Source organism: Amblyomma mixtum, chromosome 3 (genome assembly GCF_055824585.1).
Source record: "Amblyomma mixtum isolate Tamu chromosome 3, ASM5582458v1, whole genome shotgun sequence".
NCBI lineage: Eukaryota > Metazoa > Arthropoda > Arachnida > Ixodida > Ixodidae > Amblyomma > Amblyomma mixtum.
In genome coordinates, this window is record NC_143014.1 from 304688313 (window position 1) to 304715002 (window position 26690).

The following is a 26690-nucleotide window of genomic DNA, read 5'->3' on the forward strand; positions in this document are numbered from 1 at the left end:
AATTTGGCCATTTCTCGCGCACTTCGAAAGTCGCTAAGCTCCACTGCGCGCACAGCGACTAACACCAGTGAAAGTTGAAGTAACGAAACGCAGCCGAGAATGAACGTTTATTCATAGAGAAAGATATTGGTAAAGAGCGGACACTCCCATAGGGCCCAGCGGCCCATTTGAGTGCAGCGCACCAAGCGGGCGGAGTCTCATAGCGTCCGGTTTCGGTTTTAGGCACGCGTAGTTTGAATCCCAACATGCGCTGCGCCTTGCTGCCGGGGGCAAATTCCGGTTCCGGTTACAGACGCGCGCAGTTTAATGCCTGCATGCGCTGAGCCTCGCTGCCTGGGGCGACTTCCGGTTTCAGGGGCGCGCGCTTAAAATGTTAGCATACGCCGTGCCCCGCTGCGCCGCTGGCAGCGTATAATTAAGTAGATTTAGAGTGCTTTTGACCAGCCATGAACGCAGCAGCATCACAGCCTTTGCCAAATATTAGCACTCCACAAAAGACACCAGATGTTGTGTGAAATGAGAACATTTATTTTGTGCAACATAAACAAAGCCGATACAATGAATTCTACCATTTCGTACATCATGTGGAGACTTCAGATACAAAACTTACGACACATGAGCTGATGTGCAAAGTACAAAAACAAATAACTCACAGAAATCGCAACTCTCAAGAGGCAAGAAACAATACATAGGCAGAAAGTAAACACTAGTGTGTCGAACACTTACAAAGTGCGGCACATCATGCACGACACAACAGCGGCACCTACAGCAATACTGCGGAGACTTGCACGTTTCTTGTGCACTTAAATCCAGCACCCCCACCTTCAAGTCCTGTGGGCTCGCATTTTACGCCCTCTTCTCCCTTCAAGAGCAACCTTTTTACAGTATACACAGATTCGATAAAATACAGCTATCGTGCGGGCATTACAACATTGTTTTACTCTTAAGTTCAGGCATACGGTTAAAGTAAATGAGCGTACAACTGACATTTCACACTTTGGTCCCTTGTTGGCAGTGAATAGTAGCTTGACAGATTAACCCCTCCCCCCTCCCCTAGAGGTGCTGCTGCTCCTCCAGGGGGACCACCACCCACCACAGCCACCCCCTCCCGCACCACCACCTCAGCCACCGCCAATATTTTGATCTAGGCGCACTGCTACTCAATGCAAAGCAGGAAGCAGTAGTAGTTGTGAAACGAAAACAGTATGCTCATTTCTTCAACCTGCAGAGTAACGAGGGCCACTATAAAAAGCGCTACTGTGTCAAAACATAATGGAACACATGGAATGCACTCACTCGGTAAATGAGGCGGCACCTAGAGCAATCCTGCAGAGGCTTTCAAATTGCTTGTGCACTTAAATACAGTCCCCCCCCCCCTTCAAGTCCTGTGGGCTGCCCTTCCATCCTGTGTACTTCTCTGAAAGATTATGTTGAGGCACGTTGGTTCAAAGTTAACTGTGTGCTTTAACGCAACATTAACCTTTAAATTTATCAAGTTGTACACCAGAAACTGATGACTGAAAGCGAACTTTGTCTAAATTTCTGTTCACATATCTCACATGCCAGTATAAACGAATTCTACAATACATTTTCACAAACTTCTGCCGGCACTCAAGTGAACAAAAATCAAAATCCTCAATGCATTGGAGATGTCGCAGCAAAAGATCACAAACCCTTTCTAGATGTGCAGTATCCTCAACCAAAGCAAGAAAGTTGGTCTCAAGTGCTTGCACAAATGTGGATGCTCTTTGCGATGGTATACAGTTAAATTTCCAAACACTTTGCCTGGTACATGATATGCTTTCAGCATCGTAAAAAATTGATGAGAACCAATCAATGTATTGTCCTCACCTTTCAACAACTGAGGGCAAATGCAATTCTTTGCATATTTACCAACAAAATATTTGACCAAGAAACCTGCCACGTAATAGACACCAGAATCGTCAAAAACATGACAGTGCTTATCCGCCGCTAGCTCAGACATCTTGCAAGGACGGAAAGTCGTCAGGAGGAGCCTGCCCAAGATTACCAACTGGAGATGCCCTGCTAACAGAATGGTGAACATTCCGGTAGAAGTTCACATCTATCCTCCTCAGCATTACCTTGTTCAGAAAGTTTAAACAGTTTCTGAATGCAAATATGCTTTAAATCAGAGATAAACTGGAAAACATTAGGATTTATGTTGCAGCCTTGCTTCGGCCTCATGTGCCCAAACATATTCTCCAGCGAATCCTGCTGCACCCGACGGGTGAGGAGGTACGAAAAATTATGATTTTGAAAACGATCACTCCAAAGAAGCAAAACACCCTGGATAGTTTTCTGCCAGCCTATGATTGTCTGTGGCTGACGCTTGACAGCAAACTTCCACGTTTTAATCCAGTGAAGTTGATCTTCAAGGAAGTGAACAAGTTCGTCATCACCCCTTTCAATCACATGGCGATGCCTTTGCGCTGTTTTTATAGGAGTTGAGCTGTTCAGTGCAACAAACAATTTATCCATTCTTTCGGAAAACTGCGCTGTAGCCGCTGCTCCTGCGGGCAGATCCTCTGCATATATTAAAGCCATAATGACCACACTCACTGAAGCACTCAGTACTTGTGCTGCTCTGCTTACTTTCATATCAGAAAACGGTTTTTGAAAAATGTGCCGCTCGGTCAGCTTTGGGGCTAAACGCCAGCGCAACCCGTGGTACGAATGGTACAGGCGCTCAATGTAAGCCCTATCCACCACCTCTTCAACAATAAGCAACTTATGAGCTTGCACATTTTTACGAGTAGTTTTAATGAGATGGGGCACGTCAAAAATAAAATATATCCGCGCGCCCCTTCTTTCAAGGACAGGCCTGTCAAGAGACACGCCCAGCTGACAACACAAGTAGATGTTTCACGCCCCTTGGTCGCAAACAAACTTTCACTGTCAGTTTGGCTATTTCTTTAAGTTTATCAATAAGGGACATGAGCAATTTACGCATAATAGGTGCTCGTGTTGAAGTGTGTCCAATTGTAAATGCTATTGGCTGAACCCACCTCTTGGAGATTCCACCCACCAGAACAACCAAAGCTCAGTCTGCAATTGTCGATGTCCGCATACTACCGTCATCCACAAAGCCATGAATAACATCCTGATAGGAATCGTAGCACAAGTTTTTTTTTTCAGTACTCTTTCATCTAAGATCAAAGTGCATGCTTGATCTCTTTTATCCCAAGTCTGACTTGTCGCTGAAAGCGACGCAATAACCCCAGGAATCACACCTGGTTTCATGTTGACGTTAGCCAACCATCGTCGCAGCGAACACTGGGTTGGAAAGGTGAAAACGGGTGCAAAAAAATCTATGCGCCCGTGGTCCACAAAAGTTTACGTGGAACGCAAACTTCTTTAGCCGCAAAGGAAATCATTTGCCTTTGCCCCTTGGCTTTGAACGCACGTGTTTAGTGAGAAGTTTGAACCCTTCGTCAGTGACAAATGGCCGGATGACACCTATTGCCCTCGAAATAGTTGGCGGCAAGCTGTGTTGTTGTTTGCGAGACCATGCGATGGTCTTGCGGCAGCTCTTCACCTTCGCCTGCAGCCTCCTCATAGTTGCTGTGGCCCTGGACTTGGAATACTGCAGACAATTTGTCTATGCTGAGCCCATTGCAGGATCGCTGCAAAGAATTGCATTAGAAGAAAAAGAGGCAGCAATAAAGTCAGTCTTGGCACAATGTCTTTTAATGGTTCCGTCACAGTAAACATTGCTTGCAGTAAGTGCAACGTATTGCGTTACGGTTATTTTTCTATGAGCATAATGCACTCTGTGCGATTCATTCATACAACCCATGAACATGACTGTCCCGAATAGAACTTGTCCCAGAGTAAGATTCCTGCATGTGAAGTAAACGCTTCTAGTGTTACATTACACCTTATGCATTTAGTGCTATCATTAACACCCCTAGTTTCCTGTGAATGCACAAAAAACGTCCACTTAAGCATTTGCCGCACATTTGTGTAAAGAGCCGCATTTTCATTTTGGATGATGCTGTTACCGACATCTGTAGGAACACGTCAGACAAATCACTTTGACCTTATCTGGATGAATACAATAATGGGAGCTTGAGGGTTGTGGAGATATTTAAATCAATTGAACAAAAAAGGCATTGTTTCAGACGCATGTACCAAAACAGTGAGGGCAAACCTCCGACACTTTAATGCATGCAGCTCCCCACAAAGCACCAGCAGCAGACACTACTGTTTCCAGCCACCCAGTGCTGGCCCCGTTTGCTGTTCTTTGTTTTGTTTCCTGCACTCAATTCTGCCAGCGTCTTCTCTTTCTCACCAACAGGTAGTATGGGTATAAACGTTTTGTATGTACACAGCCACCTTCCTTGCACTTGCGCACCAAGTCGCAAGCTCACTGAAAACATGGCCTCTCTTACCACCTTATGAGCCTAATGGGAAACGTTTGTTTGCCTACCGTGAATAGGTGGGGAAAAAAATGAAACCGAAAGTTCTCATCATTACATGAGAGGCATTGAAGCGCATTTTGACATTTTCTGCAGAATACTGCGGCTTGTTTGTTCTTAAGGCATGGAATTTAAGATTTTCTACAGTGGAAAGTTATGTTTCTGAGGTCTAAATAAAACACAAGAGCCGAACACAACGTCATGAAATACACAAATTTGCATTGGCACATGCAATTCAGGTAGTAACAGTGGTGCTGAGGCAAGCACACATTCCTCTCTGCTCTTGTTTGCAATGCCTCTGTAAGGCATTTCCTGTCATCTCTTGTCAATTGCAGTTAGTTTCCTCCATATTGAAGTTTCACTGGGCCGCCTTTTAGAGTGATAGCTGTACTTAGCGTGCCAACCAGCTAGCGGGTCACGAGACCTTGTCCGGCGCATACCAGTTACCTACAGCCTAGGCAAGGTCAAATTCTACTTAGTGACAGGTCAACCGTATTAGTACAGAATATTGATGACTTGTCGAAACTACGACACAGTCGTCTAGCCAAATTCCAGCATGGGCAACACGATTGCGACAACCAATCTTTACCCAGGCCACCTCAAATATAAACTTTGTACATAAATATACTATAAAAATTTACTCGAACTGCATATACGGAACATAAAGGAGCATGTGCAAGTACAGAAGTGAGGAACTATGTTTATGTTTACAACAGTTCACCTATCTATCGAGTGAGCTGAGCCAGTACTTAAACCATAACTTGGAAACTTTACCATCAGCGGAAAAACGGTGACCAGACAGACGTTCCGTATGATGCAACAAAGCACGATAAACATTCAGTTTAAAAGACACACAAAATCAACGCTTCCCTAACTAATTTTAAACTGTTCTTACATAGGGCAAAAATGATGCAGTGTACATTATCCGAAGAATATGCCACATATCCTACTGAACACCACTACTGAAAATGCTACTAAGGAGCTTTAAAGCAACAAGCACTAACCAACGCAGCTGCTTTCTTGAGGGCTTGCAGCCCTTTCAGCCAATTCAGGAAAGCGGCTGCTGCTTGGGGGAAGAGAATACCCATTATCTGCCACGTTTGTTGTGGTACGGCCATTGTGCATGGGCACATGTGGCCCTGAAGGCAATGGCAGAAAACATGAGCAAATGTCTCATTTATACCGCTTTGTCTCAAAGCGAATCAGGCTACGAGAAACATGCTGGTGAATGACTCCGGAAATTTGGACCACTGGTGTGTATTAATTCATGCTGACATCACACAGTACACAGAGCCTCAATCATTTTGCCTACATCGAAATCTGAATGGGATCGAACACACTTCTTTGAGATCACCAGCCAGGCACCACCAGCCCTGAGCCACCACAGCAACAGCCACTATACTAAGAAAATGCTACCTATTCGTGCACTCAACACCTATAAAAGAACCAAACACTCACTAGTGCACTCTCCTGCTGTACAGCTTGCACCCCTTTCAGCAAAGTCAGGAAAGTGGCTGCTTCTTGGGGGAAGAGAACACCCATGATCTGCCACGTCTGTTGTGGTATGGCCATAGTCCATGAGCAGATGCGCCGCTGCAGACAATGGCGGGAAACTACTCGTAAAAATGTGCAAGCTCATAAGTTGCTTATTGGGGAAGAGGTGGTGGATAGGGCTTACATTGAGCGCCTGTACCATTCGTACCACGGGTTGCGCTGGCGTTTAGCCCCAAAGCTGACCGAGCGGCACATTTTTCAAAAACCGTTTTCTGATATGAAAGTAAGCAGAGCAGCACAAGTACTGAGTGCTTCAGTGAGTGTGGCGATTATGGCTTTAATATATGCAGAGGAACTGCCCGCAGGAGCAATGGCTACAGCGCAGTTTTGCGAAAGAATAGATAAGCTGTTTGATGCACTGAACAGCTCAACTCCTAAAAAAACAGCGCAAAGGCATCGCCATGCGATTAAAAGTGGTGACGACGAACTCGTTCACTTCCTTCAAGATCAACTTCACTGGATTAAAATGTGGAAGTCTGCTGTCAAGCGTCAGCCACAAACAATCGTAGGCTGGCAGATTAATATCCAGAATGTTTTTCTTCTTTGGAGTGATCTTTTTCAAAATCATAATTTTTTCTACCTCCTCACCCGTCGGCTGCAGCAGGATTCGCTGGAGAATATGTTTGGACACATTAGGCAGAAGCAAGGCTGCAACATGAATCCGAATATTTTCCAGTTTATCTCTGATTTAAAGCATATTTGCATTCAGAAACTGTTTAAACTTTCTGAAAAAGGTAATGCTGAGGAGGATAGATGTGAACTCCTACTCGAATGTTCACCATTCTCTGTTAGCAGGGCATCTCTGTGTTGATAATGTTGGGGAGGCTCCTGCTGACGACTTTCCGTTCTTGCAAGATGTCTTAGAGCTAGCCGCGGATAAGCACTTTCATTTTATTGACGATTCTGTTGTCTGTTACGTGGCATGCTTCTTGGTGAAATATTTTGTTGGGAAATATGCAAAGAATTGCATTTGCCCTCACTTGTTGAAAGATGAGGACAATACATTGAGTGGTTCTCATCAATATTTTACGATGCTGAAAGCATATCGTGTACCATGCAAAGTGTTTGGAAATTTAACTGTATACCATCACAAAGGGCATTCACATTTGTCGAAGCACTTGAGACCCACTTTCTTCCTTTGGTTGATGATACTGCACCTCTAGAAACGGTTTGTGATCTTTTGCTGCAACATCTCCAATGCATTGGAGATTTTGATTTTTGTTCACATGAGTGCCGGCAGAAGTTTGTGAAAATGTATTGTAGAATTTGTTTATGCTGGCAAGTGAGATTTGTGAACAGAAATTTAGACAAAGTTCGCTTTCAGACATCAGTTTCTGGTGTACAACTTGATGAATTTAAAGGTTAATGTTGCGTTGAAGCATACAGTTAACTTCGAACCAACGTGCCTACACATAATCTTTCAGAGAAGTATACAGGATGGAAGGTCAGCCCACAAACCTTGAAGGGTGGGGGGGACTGGATTTAAGTGCACAAGCAATGTGCAAGCGTCTGCAGGATTGCTCTAGGTGCCACCAAATTTATCGAGTGCATTCCATGTGTTCCATTATGTTTTGACACATAAGCGCTTTTTGTAGCGGCCCTTGTTGCTCTGAAGGTTGAAGAAATGAGCATACGGTTATTTCACAACTCCTACTGCTTCCTACTTTGCACTCAGTAGCAGTGCGACTAGATCGAAATATTGGTGGTCGCTGGGGTGGTGGTGGGGGAGGGGGGTGGCTGTGGTGGGTGGTGGTCCCCCTGGAGGTGCAACAGCACCTCTAGGGGAGGGGGGAGGGGTTCGATCTGTCAAGCTGCTATTCACTGCCAACAAGGGACCAGAGTGTGAAATGTGAATTGTACGCTCATTTACATTAACCGTAGGCCCGAACTTAACAGTAAAGCAGTGTTGTAATGCCCGCACGATATCTGTATTTTATCGATTCGGTATATACTGCCAAAAAGTTGCTCTTGAAGGGAGAAGATGGCGTGAAATGAGAACCCACAGGACTTGAAGGGTTAGGGTGCTGGTTTTAAGTTCACAGGAAATGTGCAAGTCTCCGCAGTATTGCTGTAGGTGCCGCTGTTGTGTCGTGCATGATGTGCCGCACTTTGTAAATGTACGACGCACTAGTGTTTACTTTCTGCCTATGTATTGTTTCTTGCCTCTTGAGAGTTGCGATTTCTGTGAGTTATTTGTTTTTGTACTTTGCACATCAGCTCATGTGTCGAAAGTTTTGTATCTGAAGTCTCCACATGATGTACGAGATGGTAGAATTCATTGTATCGGCATTGTTTATGATGCACAAAATAAATGTTCCCATTTCACACAACACCTGGTGTCTTTTGTGGAGTGCTAATATTTGGCAGAGGCTGTGATGCAGCTGCGTTCATGGATGGTCAAAAGCACTCGAAATCAATTTAATTACACGCTGGCATCGGCGGAGCGGTGCGCGGCGTATGCTAACATTCCAATCTCGCGCCCTTGAAACCGGAGCCGGAGGTAGCCCCAGGCAGCGAGGCGCAGCGCATGCAGGCATTCAAACTGCGCCCGCCTGTAACCGGAACCGGAATTTGCCCCCCGCAGCAAGGCGCAGCGCATGTTGTCATTCAAACTGCGCTGGTCGCTGGTCCTGTGTCGCTGGTCCTGTCGTGTTTGACTCTTTTGTCCACGTCTTTTGCGCCGTTTTCCTGTTGAATCATGAACCTACTAGCCCAAACTAGAGTTCTTCTTGAAACTGCGCGCGCCTGAAACCGAAACCCGACGTTATGAGACTCGGCCCGCTTAGTGCGCTCCAGTCAAATGGGCCGCTGGGCCCTATGGGAGTGTCCGCTGTTCACCAATATCTTTCTCTATGGAAAAACTCTCAAGCCAACTGAAGTGAACTGCAGCATAAGGTAACATAGGAACTAGGCGCGTATACATTATCTGCTGTATAGCACGTCAGCTTAATTCTTGATTACCTGCTAATATATTTACCTCATAAATATATATGCTGTGACCATCTTGCCTTGCAAACCTGGACACACATAAAGCACACCCAATTGAGTGAGTCGCGTATGCCCGGGATCCAAAAAGGCTTTTGCTGTGTAGTGGTCATTGCACATCCGGTACCTGGTGTACAGGGAACAGGGCGGTTTTTCCAAAAGGTCACTTCTTCCACTGTATGACACCCACGCTGTCGACCTCCATACGTGTTTAAGGCACTCCATTACTTCATTGCTGACACTCTGCTTTGATTTTTATCGGGTTTAACGTCCCAAAACAACTGAGGCTATGAGGGACGCCGTAGTGGAGGTCTCCGGGTAATTTAGACCACCTTGGGTTCTTTAACTTCTCTAAAATCGCACAGTACATGGGCCTCTAGCACTTCGTCTCCATTGAAATGTGACCGCCATGACCGGGATTGAACCCACGTGTTTCGGGTCAGTAGCCGAGCGCCATAACCATTGAGCCACCGCGGTGGCGTCATTGTTGAATGTATAAGCATGAAGTCCTTCACTAGCATCCAAACAAGTCGCCGCAAGTGTTCTTCATAACAGGCCATGAAACATTTGGGAAAATGGTACATTACCCGATTGTAGAAAAGCGCCGTCGCAAATGTTTTCAAACTGGTGCATAGGCGCTGCAGTCTACCTAGTATTCAACTCACAACAAAAATGTAACACTTGCAAAATTATTTCTATCCACAGTGCACAACACTTTCATTATTCAAATGGCTTCATTATTATACATGTCCCTCATAGCCTGAGTCATTTTGGGACAATGCACCACACAAAGTAAGGAACCGTAGTATGCTCGTTATCACATGATGAATTTGCTGCCATGTGAAAATATCCACTGCAAGCATGTCTGTCTAACAACGTCACGGTCATTTATTTTATGCCTATAAACACGTTCACGGTTACATCGCTGTGGAAATTGACGATTATTTGTATATTAAACTATGACAAATGGCAAGCTGAAAACCCAAAGCACAACAAACCTGCTGTCCCGTGGGATGCGGAAGATGGTTGCTGGCCTCCTGCTCAAGGTGCTCCTGTTGCGGCACCACGGCACACAGCAGGTGTTGCCGACGGGGGGCATCACCTGAAAAATTCGCAAGTATGGTCATTCTCAGTCTCCTTATATTGTAACTCTGTAAACAGTGAGAAGGTGCGAAAGCGGCTAGGGAATGAAATTACGAGCGGAGTCAACATGTTTTTGCGAACCTCGCGTGCGGAAACGTCGTTGCGCAAAATACAATACACATACCCTACTACAGGGCAGATACCAGTCAAGTTTTTGGAAGCATTTCTACATTCCCCGACGTTATTCTCTACCTTCTAAAACCTAGGTGGACAGCAGAGTACGCGTTTTGTTCGAGAAAAATATTTCGTACACAGACGGCCTCAACACGGACTACGAAGCAGAAGTACAGTCTTTGTCAAAAGTTTAGAGCCCAGGGGGTCTGCTTCTAAGCCTTGCAGTGGGACTCCTGAAGCATTCGTGGCAGCCCTACCCTTTGGAGAAGACAGGACCAGAAATCTTTTTACCTTCAGGAAATTTGGAGCGCTGGCGATGCATTACTAACCACACAGTGTGGCTCAGAAGCAAACCCCCTGGGCTACAAACTTTTGACAAAGGCTGTACATGTGCGGCCAAAATAACACGGAGCTCGCGAAAGGCGGCCAAGCTAGCAGAAACTGCATCTAAGCGCCACCTATCAGCACAACAAAGACACTCCTGGCTATCCGCGCGAAGCGAGAGTGCCAGCCCCCCTCTTTGCTGCATCCCTGCCGTTATCACTGTTCGAAGGATGCTGAGCCGGTTCGGGCAACACCGCCAGGTGCTGCGTTCGTCCAGGCGTGCTCAATTCAGCCTCGGTGTCGCGCGCCGTCGACGAAACTGAAAAGCGGTGGCCGTGCGGACTGAAGGGCCGAGATAACACGTAATGCCAAAACGGCCGTCTTGCGCCCGTTTACAGCGCGCGCCGCTCCTCGATGCGAGAGACGGGGCAACGAAGCGCATGGCGCTGTCAGCAGAGCATCAGTCGATCATAGAGCAAGGGATTGCATGCTACATGTGATTTTGATAGGCCTGCGGAAAAAGTGGGTCCGTGCTACCGACACCATCTCACCGCGTCCAAATTAAGATATTTCCTGTCGCCACTGCTAGGCAGCAGGCATAAGCACGTTTCCGCAACTCCGCGACCATTCCTGTGCTCATTATTCTGGCCGCACCTGTACACAATGTGTTAGGAGCACTGAGAAATACACGGGTGCAACGTATGTTTTAAGAAGCATAGAAAATTGAACTATCGGCGCCACAGTTCGTGGTTTTCAAGCTCTTCAGAGTATAGAAAGGCCGACGCGTTGCCTTATTTTGCCGGTTTTCAAAAGCGCATTTCTGTGTTGTCAATGCACGGGTGAAATGTGCGCTTCCACTAGCGCAGATAACGGAGTCTTTCACACTTACTACATACATACGTATACGTACAAGAGTAAGGTTTTTGAGCTTTTCGTATGTCATCTTTTTTTTCCACCAGTCTTGAAAACTACGGTCGCGTACTTGATGCGCGGAAACGGTCGTCTTCGCCGTTCGCCCACTTTCAAAAAAGTATATTTTAACCTTACACCGACAAATGTCACCCAAAAGAAGTTACATATTGCCGGGAACCATGCAAAAACGTCACGTCCCGAGAAACTCAGCGCGAAACCAAGCAAAACTAACCGCTAGGCACAGCGCGTCGGGCCACAGGCCGTGGGAGGGTTTGTTTTTTTTCTACGCACCGACCGCCGAGGCTGCATCATGCAGCATCATTCCTCCCGCCGCTCCCGCCCATGGCGTAGCATGACAGAGCGTGCGCGCGCCCTTCACAACTGTGTGGGCGTACTAAGCTGGAGTGCTTGAAATGCAGCGTAATTTTGCATAAAGTGCTTCAAATGTAGCGTACTTTTGCAAAAACAAAACATTCCTCCCTTGACTTTGTCGCAAACTGCAAGAATGCCATGAACAACAGCCGGCTGGCTACAGAGCGAGCGCGCCTCTTCACGAAATGCAGACAGGCACCGGTGGCAGGCGCGGCCTCCTAAATCGCTTGCAATGCAGCGTCCTTCCACAAATAAACATTTCTCACCTTGCCGCCGTCATAAACAGGAGGAGTTGTGCGCCGAAGGGCCAGAGAGACGAAAAAAATTGCGGTCTGCCCGCACGAACAAATACGCCGCACGCTTTGCCTTGTCAGATTGGAGGGGTAACAGCACGATAGGTACCGTCGCCCATAGAGGATTCAGACCTCAGCCATCCATCATCACTCAAGTGCAACCCCAGGCAAGGCCCCCACACCATTTGGGTGAGGGAAGTTTTGTTTTGGGGCTGCAGGCGGTTTCCCTGCCAAGGGGCTCAAACAGGAGGGAGCGTCATCACCGGTGGTAGGGGGACGCGGCGCGAGTGCACCGCTGTCGTTCCACGCTGGCGGATCAACTCCCACTGCGAGCAGGCTCCCTAATACTTGATGGTGATCCTTGCTCCGCTTTCTTCGAAGATGATGCAAGGTCGGCCCCATTCTTCGCAGAACTTCTTGCGTCCTAGGTGCGTCCTTTCTCGCTGAAGGTGAAACCAAAGTTCCTTCCTGATCTTGTTCTTGACCTCCATCAGGTTGGGGATTCTTCCACTGAATGATGCATGGCATCGGGCCAACCAAACCTGGTAGTTAACTTCTGCAAGCGCCAGCGCGAACTGGTTCCGTGCCTCACTAGGCATCGGGTTGAAGTATCGGATGGTCTGATACGGGATGCCCGGGAGGCTGAACAGGACGCGAAGGCGCTCGAGAAGGGCTGCAGGAACCACGCAGTCTTGAAAGATGTGCGTTGCTGTCTCTGGTGTTCCACAGTAGGGGCACGTGTCCACGAGTGTGGATGAAACGAAGGCGCGGCGTCGGATCGGCAGGATTCCTCGCGTGAAGCGCCACATGAATGAAGCGCGGCGCGCGTCCAGGAAGTGAGCTGTCAGGAATTTCCACGCTGGTCTTTCGGCTGTCATTAACTCCCGGTGTAGATGGGCTGGCAGCGCTGGAGTGAGGAGGCTCAGCATAGTCTTGAGGGCAATCTCACGGGGTGGTTTGGTTTATGGTTTGGTTTATAGGGTTTAACGTCCCAAAGCGACTAAGGCTATGAGAGACGCCGTAGTGGAGGGCTCCGGAAATTTCGACCACCTGGGGTTCTTTAACGTGCACTGACATCGCACAGTACACGGGCCTCGAATTTCTCCTCCAAAGAAATTCAACCGCCGCGGCCGGGGTCGAACCCGCGTCTTTCGGGACAGCAGCCGAGCACCATAGCCACTGAGCCACCGCGGCGGCTATAATCTCACGGGGTGGCTCGGTGGACTGGGCACTGATGTGGTTCAAATCCGCGGCCGCCGCGCCATAGAATGCGAGCGGCGCCCCCTCGCGGGGAGCGTTGTGCCGCAGCGGCTGCTGCGTGAATGCACCTAGCCGCGTGGAAAGGAAGAACGATGTTAGTGTTCTTGTTAGCGGCACATCGCACTCGACCGCGCGGAGGGTCCACTGCACATGCAAGGCTCTGGCCAGGGCGTCCAGGTCGGGAATTCCAAGTCCTCCCTTGAGTCTTGGCTGATTGACAACCGCGCGTCTGATCTTGTCTGCCGCTCCTTGCCACAAGAACTTGAAAATCAGCTTCTCCGCTCTCCTTCTCACTTCTGCAGGGACATCCAGGATGCTTGCGCTGAAACTGAAGATGGTGATCAGCAGGGCCCGGATGATGGTGGCTTGTGCGGTGAGTGGGCATCGCAGTTGCCCAAGGTCTGCTGTTTTCGTGGCGAGCTTCGTGACGACCTGGTTCCAGTTGCGTTCTGAGGGTCCGTTCCTATCAAAGAAAAAGCCCAGCATGCGCGTTTCTCTAACCGCGGGTACCTCAGGGAGGTTTGGCGGGGTCTCATCGCATAGTGCCATGATGGTACTCTTGCGTTTGTTGAGCCGCGCTCCGCTAGCTGCGCAATATTGCTCAGCTATCTCCAGCGCCCGCGCTGCTGATGCTGCGTCCGGAACGACGATAGTGATATCGTCTGCGTATCCAAACACAGGCACAGCAGGCGGACCCACTGGCAAGACAGTGCGCCTAATGCACGTGTCAGCTACGAGGCGTTGCAGGAGGGGTTCAATAGCTAGAACGTACAGAAGCGGTGAGAGCGGACAGCCCTGTCTGACACCACGCGCTACTGGAAACCACCCAGAGATGCGGCCCTGAACGATTACTGCCGCGCGCGGCGCCGCGTACAGAATTCGTACCATTTGGATGAATCCTTTCCCTAAGCGTGCATGCTCTAGCTGTTTGAGCAAGTAGCCATGGTCGAGGCGGTCGAACGCTTTCTCCTGATCAAGGGAGAGCAGTAGGCCCCCCGGGTCACGAGACCTCAACCACGTTAACAAGACTTTCAACGCCAGTCCGTGTAGCTCTACCGAACGCCCTGGGACGCAACAGGCCTGCTGTGGTCCCACGATGGTAGAGAGAGCTGGCGTAACCCGCAACGAGAGACACTTGGTGAGCAGCTTATAATCGCTGTTTAACAGCGTTATAGGCCGCCATGCTCTAAGATCAGTCGACTTGCTGCTATCTTTGCACAACAGGGTAATCAGCCCTTCGTTCATACTCTCCGTCAGCACACCTTGCTCCACCAGTTGGTTGAGAAGGTTCGTAAAAGGCCGCTTCAGGAGAGGCCAGAACTTCTTGTAAAAGGCTGGCGGAAGTCCGTCCGTGCCCGGGCTGCGATTCGGCTTCATTAGTTGTAGCGCCGCGTAAAGCTCGTCCTCGGATATCCAGGTCGCGTCTACTGCGGGCTCCTCGCACGGGCTTTCTAGAGGGAACTCATCCGAAGCACAGGGCTCGGCTGTGTATAAATCCTCATAGAAGCACCGCGCGGCATTTAGCACCCCATCCGCGTCGGTTGTTAGAGCGCCTGAGACGGGGTCAGCTACCGCGGTGAGCGTGTCGCTCTTTGTCGCGAGGCGGCGGCGCAACAAGTGTCGAGCACACCATGCTTCTCGCTCCCATCGCTCGGCACGCGAAGTTGCGCGCAGCCTGTCCCAACGGCGGTTAAGCAAGTGATGTAGCTCCTTGCGTAGCGCCGCCAGGGTTGGAGCAATGCTCGGTCCCTGCGAGAGGGGGGCGGATAGCGCGATAATACTATCAGACACTATTCGGATTTCCTCCCGTTCCTCTCGCGCTAACTTAACGCCCCTCTCCTGAAAAGTTTCCTTAACGCGTTGCTTCATCTCGTCCCAAGATTGCGCTGACATCGATGGGGTGACGTGCTGTTTTATCGCACGTGCGACATCTTGGGCTACGTGGTCATCGTCTAGGAGTCTGACATTCAGCCTCCAGCAACCCTTGGCTCGCGGTGCAATGTCTGGGGCACACAGGCGGGTGACAAGCAACCTGTGGTCGCTTAGGGCGGTTGGAAAAACCCATGCGGACTGCAGGCTGCTCGAGAGGCTCGGCGAGACGTATGCCCTGTCGATACGGCTCTCGCTACCGCGGCCCGTCCAGGTCATGCCTGCCCGACCTGGCTGCAGCGCGCGCCAGCAGTCCGTCAAGTCCAACTCGCCCACAAGGTCACGCAGTGCCCGTGCGCCAGGGGGCTCGCACACCTTGCGCAGAGACGTGCCGCGCCGTGAGCGGCGATCGGTAGGAGACAAAACACAATTGAAATCGCCAAGGAGTACGAGTCGCGCAGGGCCCACCAGCTTATCATCTAGCCCCTTGAAGAACTGAAGTTGGCCGCGACGGTTAGGTGCGTAGATGTTACACACGCGCATGCCGTTGTTCAAATCAACTGAAATGAAGCGGCCTTCAGTGTCTCGGTCATGGCGCAACACCTTGAGTCCGATGTCGCGAAGCAAAACAAGAGCGACCCCCCCCCCCCCCCCCCGATCCCCTTGTCCCAAAGCTCCAGTACGATTTCGTGCCGAACGACGTGTCAAAGTTAGCCACTTGCGCTTGCCTGTGGACATACGTCTCTTGCAAGGCTAACACGTCGATGCGCTTGCTTCGCGCCACGTGCACGACCTCCGCCTGTTTAGCTGCCCTCGCGAGGCCGCGACAATTCAGCGTGCCTAGTACAAGGGAGAAAGCCGTGGTGGTGGGGGGCGAGCGGGAGGGATGCGGGGGGGACGGGCAGTCAGTTAGTCAGACGTCGAAAGGGGTTCCCCCTCCGCGTCCGCGACAGGCGAGAGGGGAGTCTGCAGTTGACTCATAACTATTGTCTGAGACCAACTCGCAGTCACATGCCTTGCCCTGACAATACTGGCAGGGGGTTGACACACCTGTCTCGTCTTCGCTGTCAGCCTCGCTTTCGCTAGAACTAGCGTGGCGTGGCGGGTTCTTAAGAAAGGCGCGCTTTGTAAGGGGCCCCCCTGCTGAAGAACTTGAGCTGGCTTCCTGGCCGCTGTTCTTGGTCTGCTTCTTTGTCCTCTTCCTGGGGCTTCGCTTGCGTTTCGGGCGGTCGTTGGTGACCTCCATGCCTTGTTCTGCGTTGGTCTGGTCCTGGGCTGAGGTCTCCAGGGACGCGGATCCGCTTGCTTCTGCTTCCGCCGGGGGCTGCTCCACGCTGGGGACGGTCTCGGCAGCCGCGCTGGCCGTCGAGGAGTCCTCTTCTGGGGTTGAAGAGGCCGCCTGGCTCACGGTGGGCACGGGCTGCTCCCAGGCCACTGGCGGATGTCCTTCCTCTTCTTCATCGCCCACAATTGACGCAAAGGTGCGCTTCTTGCAGGCCCGCACGTCGTGGTCTTCGCCGCACTTCGGACACGCGGCGTCGCAGGTCTCGTGCCCGTAGGCCCCACACCTAACACACTGCGGAGTTTCGCAGCTTGCCCCCATGTGGCCCTCAAAGCCACACTTCCGACAGACGCGAACAACGCCCTCGTACTCGCATTGCACGGTGGCGTCGATCACCTCAAGGAAGTTTGGGACGGCCCTCTTCATCTCTATCTTAACCCTCCTGATCCCCGTGGTCACAGTGGGGAATCCCGGCACTGTTTCTCGCGATACGCTAACGATCTTGCCAAACGGATGCAGAGCGCGTGCAAGCTCTACGTCATGGTGCTCCGCGGAATAACCGAAGACGCGCACCATCTTCGCCCTCGTGCCTCTGTACTCGAAGGACACGGCCGTGCCCTTAACCTCAACAACGGGGTCCTGCAGAAACTTTTCGACAGCAGCACGCGTCTTAAGAAAGACCTCGTACTTGCCTCCCGTGAAGTCCTGAACTCCTCCTAACTCGGCCTTGCTAAAACGTTTGACTAAAATCTTAGTCAGCTCTAGCGTGGTCGTGCCATGCGGGACACGACCGAAGAACGTAAAAGGCTTAAGCCTTTTCGTTGACGCCATGGCGGCGACGCCGGGCGCGCGCGCGCCCTGCACGTGGTTGACTTCTCTGTCTACACGAACCCTAACTCAACGCGGCACACAAAATGCAACACGCGGGTCAGGAAAAAGCGGCCAGCTGGCCTACTTACTACTGAGCAGTGAGGTAATCCAAACCTCCAGGGTTCAGCAGGCCCCTCGTCGTCTATTGAAATAGGTCGCGAAGCCGGAGCCCGAATGCGGTCCAGAACCAAGTGCTAGCGACATCAAATTAGGGGTGGAACTAAAGCGCCAAAATGAAATGAGTGGACAAACACGACTAGAAGAGGAAAATAATTAGGACATATTTTGTGTTTCAAAAGCATTCAAAAACAATTGCAGTGATTCCTTTTTAAAATGTTTTAGTTGTGTGCATTTTGTTAGAAAGTATAGCGCTTGCTTTGTAAAAATAATTATGACAGCGCTCGTCCGAGCAGCGGGACGATGCCAAGGTTGACGGTGCTCTGATGTCATACCCTTGTCATATCTTTTGACCATTCTGCTTGCTTTTGTTTGAAACTCGATTCTGCTAGCCCTACTGTTTCCTCGTTGCTTGTTGCTCGAGTTCTTGGTGTGCTTCGTTCGTGTACAGTTTCCGCTTTTCCCTTTTGCCAGCGCTTCTGTGTAGTTTCGTTCGGTTGGGTGTGGTTCTGTCGCTTTTGCCCCAAAAGGGCATAGTCTGTGGCCATGGGGCCCCCGTACGCAAAAAAGAGGTGTGCGGTTGCACGATGTGCGAGCGATAACCTGTCTGGCGGCGTCACATTTCATCGCTTTCCCAAGGACGTGAGAAGGTAAGCTTTGTGTCTGCTGCCCCTGCATGTTTGTGCGGTCATGTCTTGTTTTGAGTGCAGTTAACTGCTTGAGTGCGCTTAGTGTATCGAAGTTGCATGTGCACGATACACAGCCGTGAGCCGGTGCGCACTTTGAATGCATGCCGCTGTGTCATAGAAGTAATGAATGCTTAAAACAATTCAATTGCGTTTTCTGCGTTCGTGTCCTCTTTAAACTGCGCCCGGACTCTTGAGTGGCAGTTTCACCAGTTGACGAATGCAATGCATGCCGCTATGTGACGAGTACTTAGTGCTGAAAACGATTGACATGCATTTTTTACGTCTATCGTGTTTACTTTTAAACTATGCCCGGACTTTTCTGTGGCAGCTGCAAGAGTTGACGATGGCGCAACTGTAATGCGTCTCGTCTATAACGAACCCTGAAAGCATCTGTAAAGTTTACGTGTCCCGTGTACTGTCCCTCATTGTCTTGTCACGTTTGTCTCTAACAGATATTGGTACCGGCAATCTTGTGTACGTGCGTCAAACCTGAGACGCAACGGCATAAGTGCCGCGGCCTAATGGCAAACCACGCTTGTGGGCCAGAAAGGCCAAGCAGTACACGTACTTAGGTACGTATACATCATTGAAGACGACACGATGGCAGCGGAGGCACGCGGAACACGGTCACCAGAACATGAGTGAAGCACCAGTTCCATCTGCTCGTCGGCACGTGAAGCCTGCAGTTGAAGCAGGCGGATCACGAAGCATGATACGGTGCCAGTGAAGACCGGAAGAGTGGAACCATCGTATTTTGTGAGCATCTGTGTACCAATTCTTTCTTTATCTGTACTAACTGTTTTAATGGGCTTAATAGCCGCCGTTTCTGTGTGATAATTGTATATGATGGCTGTTTTTCTGGTGGCCTTCCATTTAGTCTGTATCCTAGCGTTAAATTGCTAGATTTGTAGGCTTGCATTCGCATATATTTTTCCGTTCCTAAAGACGGAAAAAACGGCGCTTGTCGAAGCGTGCACTCACTCTGTGAAAGATGTGATGTGTTGTCAAGCAGGCCAAGTTATTAAAAGCGCTTAATTTTTTTTTATGAATTCACTCCCTAACTGATACACACACTGTAATAACCTTTCACGTTTGGGTGCGTGTCATTTCATTTGCATGTCTAGATGGGGTAATGGAATGTTGTTAATCTCTTAGACGAGAAAATATGGCCCCCCACAGAGTGTAGTCATCTCGAGCAGTTGATGCATAGACTGTGTGTCATTGTTTCCTGCTGCTCATTTTACACTTCACCTTGAAAGTGCATACAGGTTCTGTGACAAAATGCTACAAAAAAGGGCAGAAAGGAGTGGGTGCCATCTGCAATGCCTGCTATGTATCTAATACACCTGAGATACAGCCAGCCTGAGAGGAAGTAGAAAGGGGAGAAGATGGGATGAATAGCGACAGAAATCATTTACTAGTATATTTTAAAGGCTAACTATCTTGAAATAGCTCAGGCACCGTGTGCTGGCTGTGCCCCATGCACATGTACGTCAGTAGTTCAGTAATCGCTCGCATACGGTGCAGAGCATTGCCAGAAAGCAGGATTGTTGCCATTGTTATATTATTAGCAATATGTAACATTTCACATCCTAAGAGTGCGCTTGTGCTGTGGCAGATGACGTAGTGAGCTGCTCCAGATTACTTTCGACCGTCTTGCAACATCAGCACAGGCACAATCAGGATTTCATCTGAGTACCTGGTTTCCAGCAGCAGAAGGACAACCACTGATACAGCACCATGCGTGACTGCAGATGAGGTGTTTGCCATTGTGCAGGTCCGCGGCCTGGGTTAAGTTCTGTGCCAACGCAAGCCTGCAGCAGTTACAGCCGTGCCAGCTGCGGGAACGTGTAGTCTGTTCGCTGCACTTCAGGCCATCGGAATTCTCGCGTCCTGGACGGCTACACCGCGCCGCTTGCCCATCTGTTCCTTACAAGAAAGGTAACCAACAGTGCAAATGGTATTTCCAATCAAGCATAAATGCTCCAAAGTATAGCCAGTAAGAGAACATTTAACATGTCTGTGCCATCATATCTTCGATGTATTTATGCTGATTATGTGATACATTATGCAGACTGGTCACTCAACGAAAGAAGCAGCCCCGCTGCTGGCCTCGACAGTGCTGCCTGCCACAGCAGGTTCTTCTCCCTATCTGGTAATTATGTATGAAAAACCTGTGAGAAAAACCCATTCTCCTCAACCAAAAAGTCGTCGAAATACATTGTGCTAATAGGCTACCAACCGCCCCTGTGTTAACAGTAGCGCTTTCTGCTATGGTTGGTGGTACTGTTTGACAGCGGTGGTGTACCCTCAAGCATACGTGACCATGTTAGGACCATGGGGGACGGACAAATTATTGAAGTTTATTTAGTTTCCTTTCTTGGTATGTAATGCAGCTGGTACAGTGGTAGCATTGTTCATTTAACTTACAATGTGTGTGTAGGCAGCCGTGCTGCTCCCCATTCAGACTGATTTGTCCTTTGTTCTCTGTGTAGTTGATCACAGCTATGCGGTGAGCGCTGAGGAGGCCGAACCAGATGGATGGCGTAACATGTTCGTCTCCTACACAGCCCCGGGTAGATGCTTGCCCTCACGCCTCTGCTGCAGCTGGTGATAGTAAGTAGCGTTACTCAATAAGCAAAACAGTGGCATTATACCTTTGGAAGTATGAAATACTGAAACCGTTTGTGTTAGTAGGTCCCATGGTTTTCACTGTTACAAATTGACAACTCTTCGTTGTTATGAGCGTTTCTTTGTTATTTGTGCAGTGGGTGATATGTGTGACGTGGGAAGAGGAGCTGAGCAGGACGAGCTTATGGATGGCATGGCAGTTTCGCCTTCTGCACAGCCGTTGGTGGAGGCTTGCCCTGCTGCGTCTGCTGCTGCTTGTGGATGTAAGTGGCATTACTCAGTAAGCAAAACAGTTACATTACATATAGAAGTGCGAAATATGGAATCCGTTTGTGTCTGTATTCCAGTGACTTCTCTTCAGCATAGTACTGTCGGAAGTATGAAATATGTAAATCATTTCTGTTGGTGCGCCCTGCGATTTGTTTTCAACGTGGTTTATTTGTTGTGGCTGTTCTGAAGATTGAAAGCCACCTTCCTTGTTGCTTTCTGTGTACAGGTGACCGCACCTATGTGCTGCCTGGAGAAAATGAGAAATTGTGCGCGCCTGGGCAACTACTAGTGAAGGCTTGCACCGGCCCCTCCACTGTTGGTTGTGGTGAACGTAAGTACTGCTACCGATTCAGGGAAACTTTCGCGATGATGTTTTGCTCTTACAGTACTATTCCAAAAGTGAAATAATAATCATAGTATACAATTTTCCACAGCGCACTGGAGTAAGACGCTTAAAAAAACTGTGGAGATAGAACTTAGACATTGGGGTAGGGACATGCAAACATAATTGTTTCGATCAGGCATTGTTATTGAAATTAAATATACTTTAGAGCTGGGAATTCTATACCTGTATGTGGAAGATATGTGTTTCCTCTGATGGATGCGATTTTTCATCTTGTAGCGTGCCATGCCCACCGTTGCAAGCACAAGCTACATGCGCTGAAAGTGAAGGCGCGCCGGTTCCGGGACCAAAGCATGAGGCTGCAACAAAGGCTCCAGCGACAGCGTCAGATGAGGACTGTCGCCGAGATAGTGGAGGGCGTTCGTGCCTACGTTTCGCCAGCCTTCGCATCACTTGTTGAGGCTCAACTGAGAATGAGCCACATTAGCAGGTTTGCCCGCCGATGGTCCTCACAGAACAAGTCGTTTGCCATGGGCTTGTATTTCCACAGCCCAAAAGGGTATAGATACTGTAGAAGGCTTCTTAAGCTCCCATCTGTCAGGTCACTGCAGCTCTGGCTTCAACGTGTTCCACTGAGAGTTGGATTTTATCCGGAAGTTTTTGAGCTTCTGAAGCGCCGTGCATGTTCGTTTCCACATGCAGACAGAGCTGCAGTATTGTTTTTGATGAAATGCGCATAATGAAAGATCTGTCATACAACCCGTCAGCAGACAGATTTGAAGGGTTGGAAGAATACAGTGGGAAGCAAGGTGCAAACCTAGCAAACAAAGCCCTCGTCTTCATGGCGAAAGGGATTGGCACTCAGTGGAAGCAGCCGCTTGCTTATTTTTTTGCTCATAGGGCTACACCTGCCAATGTACTTCACAGTCTCATTTTTCAGTGCCACGACTTGCTATTAGAAGCAGGCCTTGAGCCAGTAGCCGTTGTATGTGACCAAGGGAGCCAAAACGTTTCCATTTTCTCGAGCCTTGTAAGTCCTGAGAAGCCATTCATTGAGGTCAATGGCAAGCCACTGTTTTTCCTATTTGATGCCCCTCACTTGTTGAAGTGTTTGATAGATATGTTTTTTAAGTATGATTTCAAGGTTGGGGACCACATAATAAAAAGTGCATACGTAAGAGAAGCTTACGAAAACGACCGCCGCCTTGAAATCCGCTCCATGCCCAGTCTCAGCGATAAACATTTCAACCTAACCTTTACATCGAAAATGTGCGTTAAACTTGCCGCGCAAGTTTCCAGTAACCACTGCGCAGCCGCAATGTGTGCTCTTCACACGTACGACCAACTGCCAGCCGAGGCCATGCACACGGCGAAATTCATTGAAAAAGTTGATCGTCTTTTTGATAGCTTAAACAGCTCGCAGAAGCGCGCCAAGTCACCATACGCATGTGCAATGGCTAGTCGATCAGTGCACAGGGAGTTTCTAGAAGAGTGTATCAAAGTTCTCGAGAAGCTCGAGGTGCTTGGATGTGTGCGGCGACCGCCCTGCATTCGTGGCTTTTGCCTGACTATAAGGTCTATTCTTCTGCTTTTTGAACACCTGTCGACCCATTATGGTTTCCAGTATTTGCTAACACGTCATTTGAATCAAGATGCTCTTGAAAACACATTTGCCATCATTCGTTCGAAATGCGGTGCAAATGCTAATTCAACCTGCCGCCAGTTTAAAGCAGCATTTCGCCACCTTTTAGTGAGTAACTTGTTTAAGGTGTCTGACAAGACCAACTGTAACGAGGATATGGCCACTCTTTTAGGAACACTTCCAATTGACTTGTCTGTGCCTTCCACTGTTGGTCCAGTAGTGACCTCACTATCTTTCAGTACCTCGGAAACTTTATCCGATTGCCCTTCTGCAATGGTAGAAAATAACATGGTGTATTTTGCGGGCTGGCTGGCATCAAAGTTTTTAAGGTCCCATTTGTGTGTTTGTGGTGCTGATCAGTGTCAGCTGCTGATAGGCAATGCAACCTTTTCTTGTGATAACCAGGTGCTGTTGTACCTAAGCAAAAAGGGCGATGCGGAAGGTGATTTTGGGAAGCTTTCAGTTGCAACCTCCGCTATGACCTCCTTTGTCACTGCGTGTGAGCAGGTCTTTGTGGGCTCTGCCAACGACCTGATCTCCAAGGAAGCAGTAGGGCAGTCTCTGTGTGCTCTGCTTTGTGCAAAGGTTGAGAAGACACTAACTGTTTGTGGTGACAACGTATACGATGAGTTGTTCTCTTTTTGCTAGGGTCAGACTGCACTGGTTTGCTCGTAAAAAGAATGGAGAACTGCTGGATGCAGCAGCAGCAAGCCGCAAGGTTCGGACGCAGGTTCGCAGATTTAATACATGAAGCTGTCAATAAAAGGATCATGACCATTGCAAATATGTTTAATGAAAATGACATGTCGCTATATATGGGCATATACGGAAAGAAATGAGCAAGTTTTCGTTGATGTGACATTATGACTTTCGTCGCAATGAAAGAACACAGTTGAAGTATTGTCCAGCATCCTTTTGTTTACTCCCTTACCATCCTGTGGCTTGAGCTTGTTCCCATAAGAGTTCGATTTTATGTGGAAGTTTTTGAGCTGCTAGAGCCGCTTTCAAGTTCTGCTCCACATACTTTATGCAATGCACATTATGAAAAAGCTGTCGTAGAACCTGTCAACTGAATAGTAATGAAAAATACAGTGGCATGTAAGCTGTGAACATCAAAGCCCTCGGTTCCATGATAAAAGAGCTGACACTCGATGGAAGCAGCCCCGTGGTTACTTTTTTTTTTGCTCACAGGGCTACAACCGCTGTTTCCCGTTGCAGTTTTTCTTCCAATGCTTCGATTTCCTTTTACAAGTTGGTCTTGAGCCAGTAGCCCTTGTATGTGACCAAGGGAGTCAAAACATTTCCACTTTCCTGAGCCTTGTAAGCCCCATGAAGCCATTCATTGAGGACAATGGCAAACCAGTGTTTGTCCTGTGTGATGCCCCTCATTTGTTGAATTGTTTGAGAAATATGTTTAAGTATGATTTGAAGGCAGGGGATCACATAAAAAGTATGTAATTAAGAGAAGCTTACGAAAAAGACCGCCGCTTTGAAATCCACTTCGTGCCCAGTCTCAATGACAAACATTTTTCTACGTAACATATGTATCGAAAATGTCCGTTAAACTTGCCGCGCTAGTTTTCAGCAACCACTGCACTGCCGCAGTGTGAGCTCTTCACATGTACAACCAACTGCCAGCCGAGGCCACCCAAACGGCAAAATTCATTGAGAGTTGAGAGTTTTTTTTATAGTTGTAACAGCTCGCACAAGCGCGCAAAGTTTACAGCAGTGTGTCGTAGTTTTTGAGAACCTGAAGGAAGTGCTTGGTTGTATGCGGCGACCGCTCTGCGTTCGTGACTTTTGCCTCTGTGTAAGGTCTGTCCTTCAGCTTTTTGAACACTTTTCATCCAATTTATGGTTTCCAATATCTTGTAACGCGTCATTTCAATCAAGATGCTCTTGAACACACATTCGCCAGCATTCCAAGTGCAGTGCAAACATCAATTCTACCTTCCGCCAGTTTAAGGGAGCATTTCACCATTTTTAGTCGGTAACTTGCTTAAGGTGTCTGAAAAGACCAACTGTTACAAGGATATGGCCTCTCTTTCATCAACACTTTCAATTGACTTGTCTGTGCCTTCCACTGTTGCTCCAGTAGTGACCTCACTATTATTGAGTACTTTGGAAACTTTACCAATGATTGCCCTTCTGCAATGGTAGGAAATAATGTGGCGTATTTTATGGGATGGCTGGCGTCAAAGTTGTTAAGGTCCCGTTTGTGTGTTTGTGCTGCTGATCAGTGTCGGGTGAGAATCCACAATGCAACCTTTTTTTGTGAGAACCGGGGGTGTTGTACCTAAGCAAAAAAGGGTGATGCTGAAGGTGATCTTGGAAAGCTTTGAATTCCAACCCCCGCTATGACTTTTTGCAAATATCTTTAGTGAAAACATTCCTTGCAATTCAATGTGCTGACTGCACTCAGCATGACGTCTACTTAATACCTGTGAGCCTTGTTAATTGCACTGTGACATGACGCTATAAACAGGCATGTGTGGAAAGAAATGAGTAACTTTTCGTTAATTTCACATTAGAACGTTCCTTTCAATGAAATAACACAGTGGAAGTATCGTCCAGCATCCATTTGTTTGCTCCCTTACTGTCCTCTGGCTTCAGCGTATTCCCCTGAGAGTTGGACTTTATGTGGAAGTTTTTGAGCTGCTAGAGCGGCTTGCAGGTTCTGCTGCGCATACTTTATGAAATACACATCATGAAAGAGCTGTCATACAACCTTTCAGCAGACAGGTTTCAATAGTAAAGATAAAGGTGCGAACATTGCAAAGCCCTCGGCTCCATGATAAAACAGTGCATACTCGATGGAAGCAGGCACGTGTTTTTTTTTTGCCCCTAGGGCTACAGTTGCTGATCCCCTTTAGAGCTCTGTCTTCCAATGCTTCGATTCCCGTTTACAAGCTGACATTGGGCCAATAGCCCTTGTGTGTGACCAAGGGAGTAGAAACACTTCCACATTCCAGGGCCTTGTAAGCCCCAAGAAACCATTAATAGATGCCAATGACAAGCTTTTTTTTTACTCTTTGATGCTCTTCACTTGTTGAAGTGCTTGAGGAATATGTATTTTTAAGTATGATTTCAATGTAGCGTACCGCACCACATAACAGAAAGTTCATCCTTAAATGAAGGTTGCGAAAAACATCCCAGCAGCCTTCAAATGCTATTCGAGTCCAGTGTTTGTGATAAAAATTTCAACCTAAATTTTTCAACATGTCTGTTAAGCTTGCTGCGCTAGTATTCAGCAACCATTATGCAACTGCAATCTGCGCTGTTCACACATAAATGCTCCAAAGTAGAGCCAGTAAGAGAACATTTAACATGTCTGTGCCACTATATCTTCGATGTATTTACGCTGATTATGTGATGCACTATGCAAACTGGTCACTCAACGAAAGAAGCAGCCCCGCTGCTGGCCTCGACAGTCCTGCCTGCCACAGCAGGTTCTTCTCCCTATCTGGTAATTATGTATGAAAAACCTGTGAGAGAAACCCATTCTCCTCAACCAAAAAGTCGTCGAAATACATTGTGCTAATAGGCTACCAACCACCCCTGTGTTAACAGTAGTTAGCACT

The 26690-nt window shown here is 48.4% G+C and overlaps 3 pseudogenes; 2 read left to right on the plus strand and 1 right to left on the minus strand.

The window, feature by feature from the left end:
• Nucleotides 1-1475: 1475 nt before the first annotated feature.
• LOC149355450 (uncharacterized) lies at nt 1476-6135 on the minus strand (annotated as a pseudogene).
• Nucleotides 6136-6210: 75 nt separating this feature from the next.
• On the plus strand, nt 6211-7359 carry LOC149355451 (uncharacterized; annotated as a pseudogene).
• Nucleotides 7360-22587: 15228 nt separating this feature from the next.
• On the plus strand, nt 22588-23879 carry LOC149355452 (uncharacterized; annotated as a pseudogene).
• The last annotated feature ends 2811 nt before the right edge of the window (nt 23880-26690 follow it).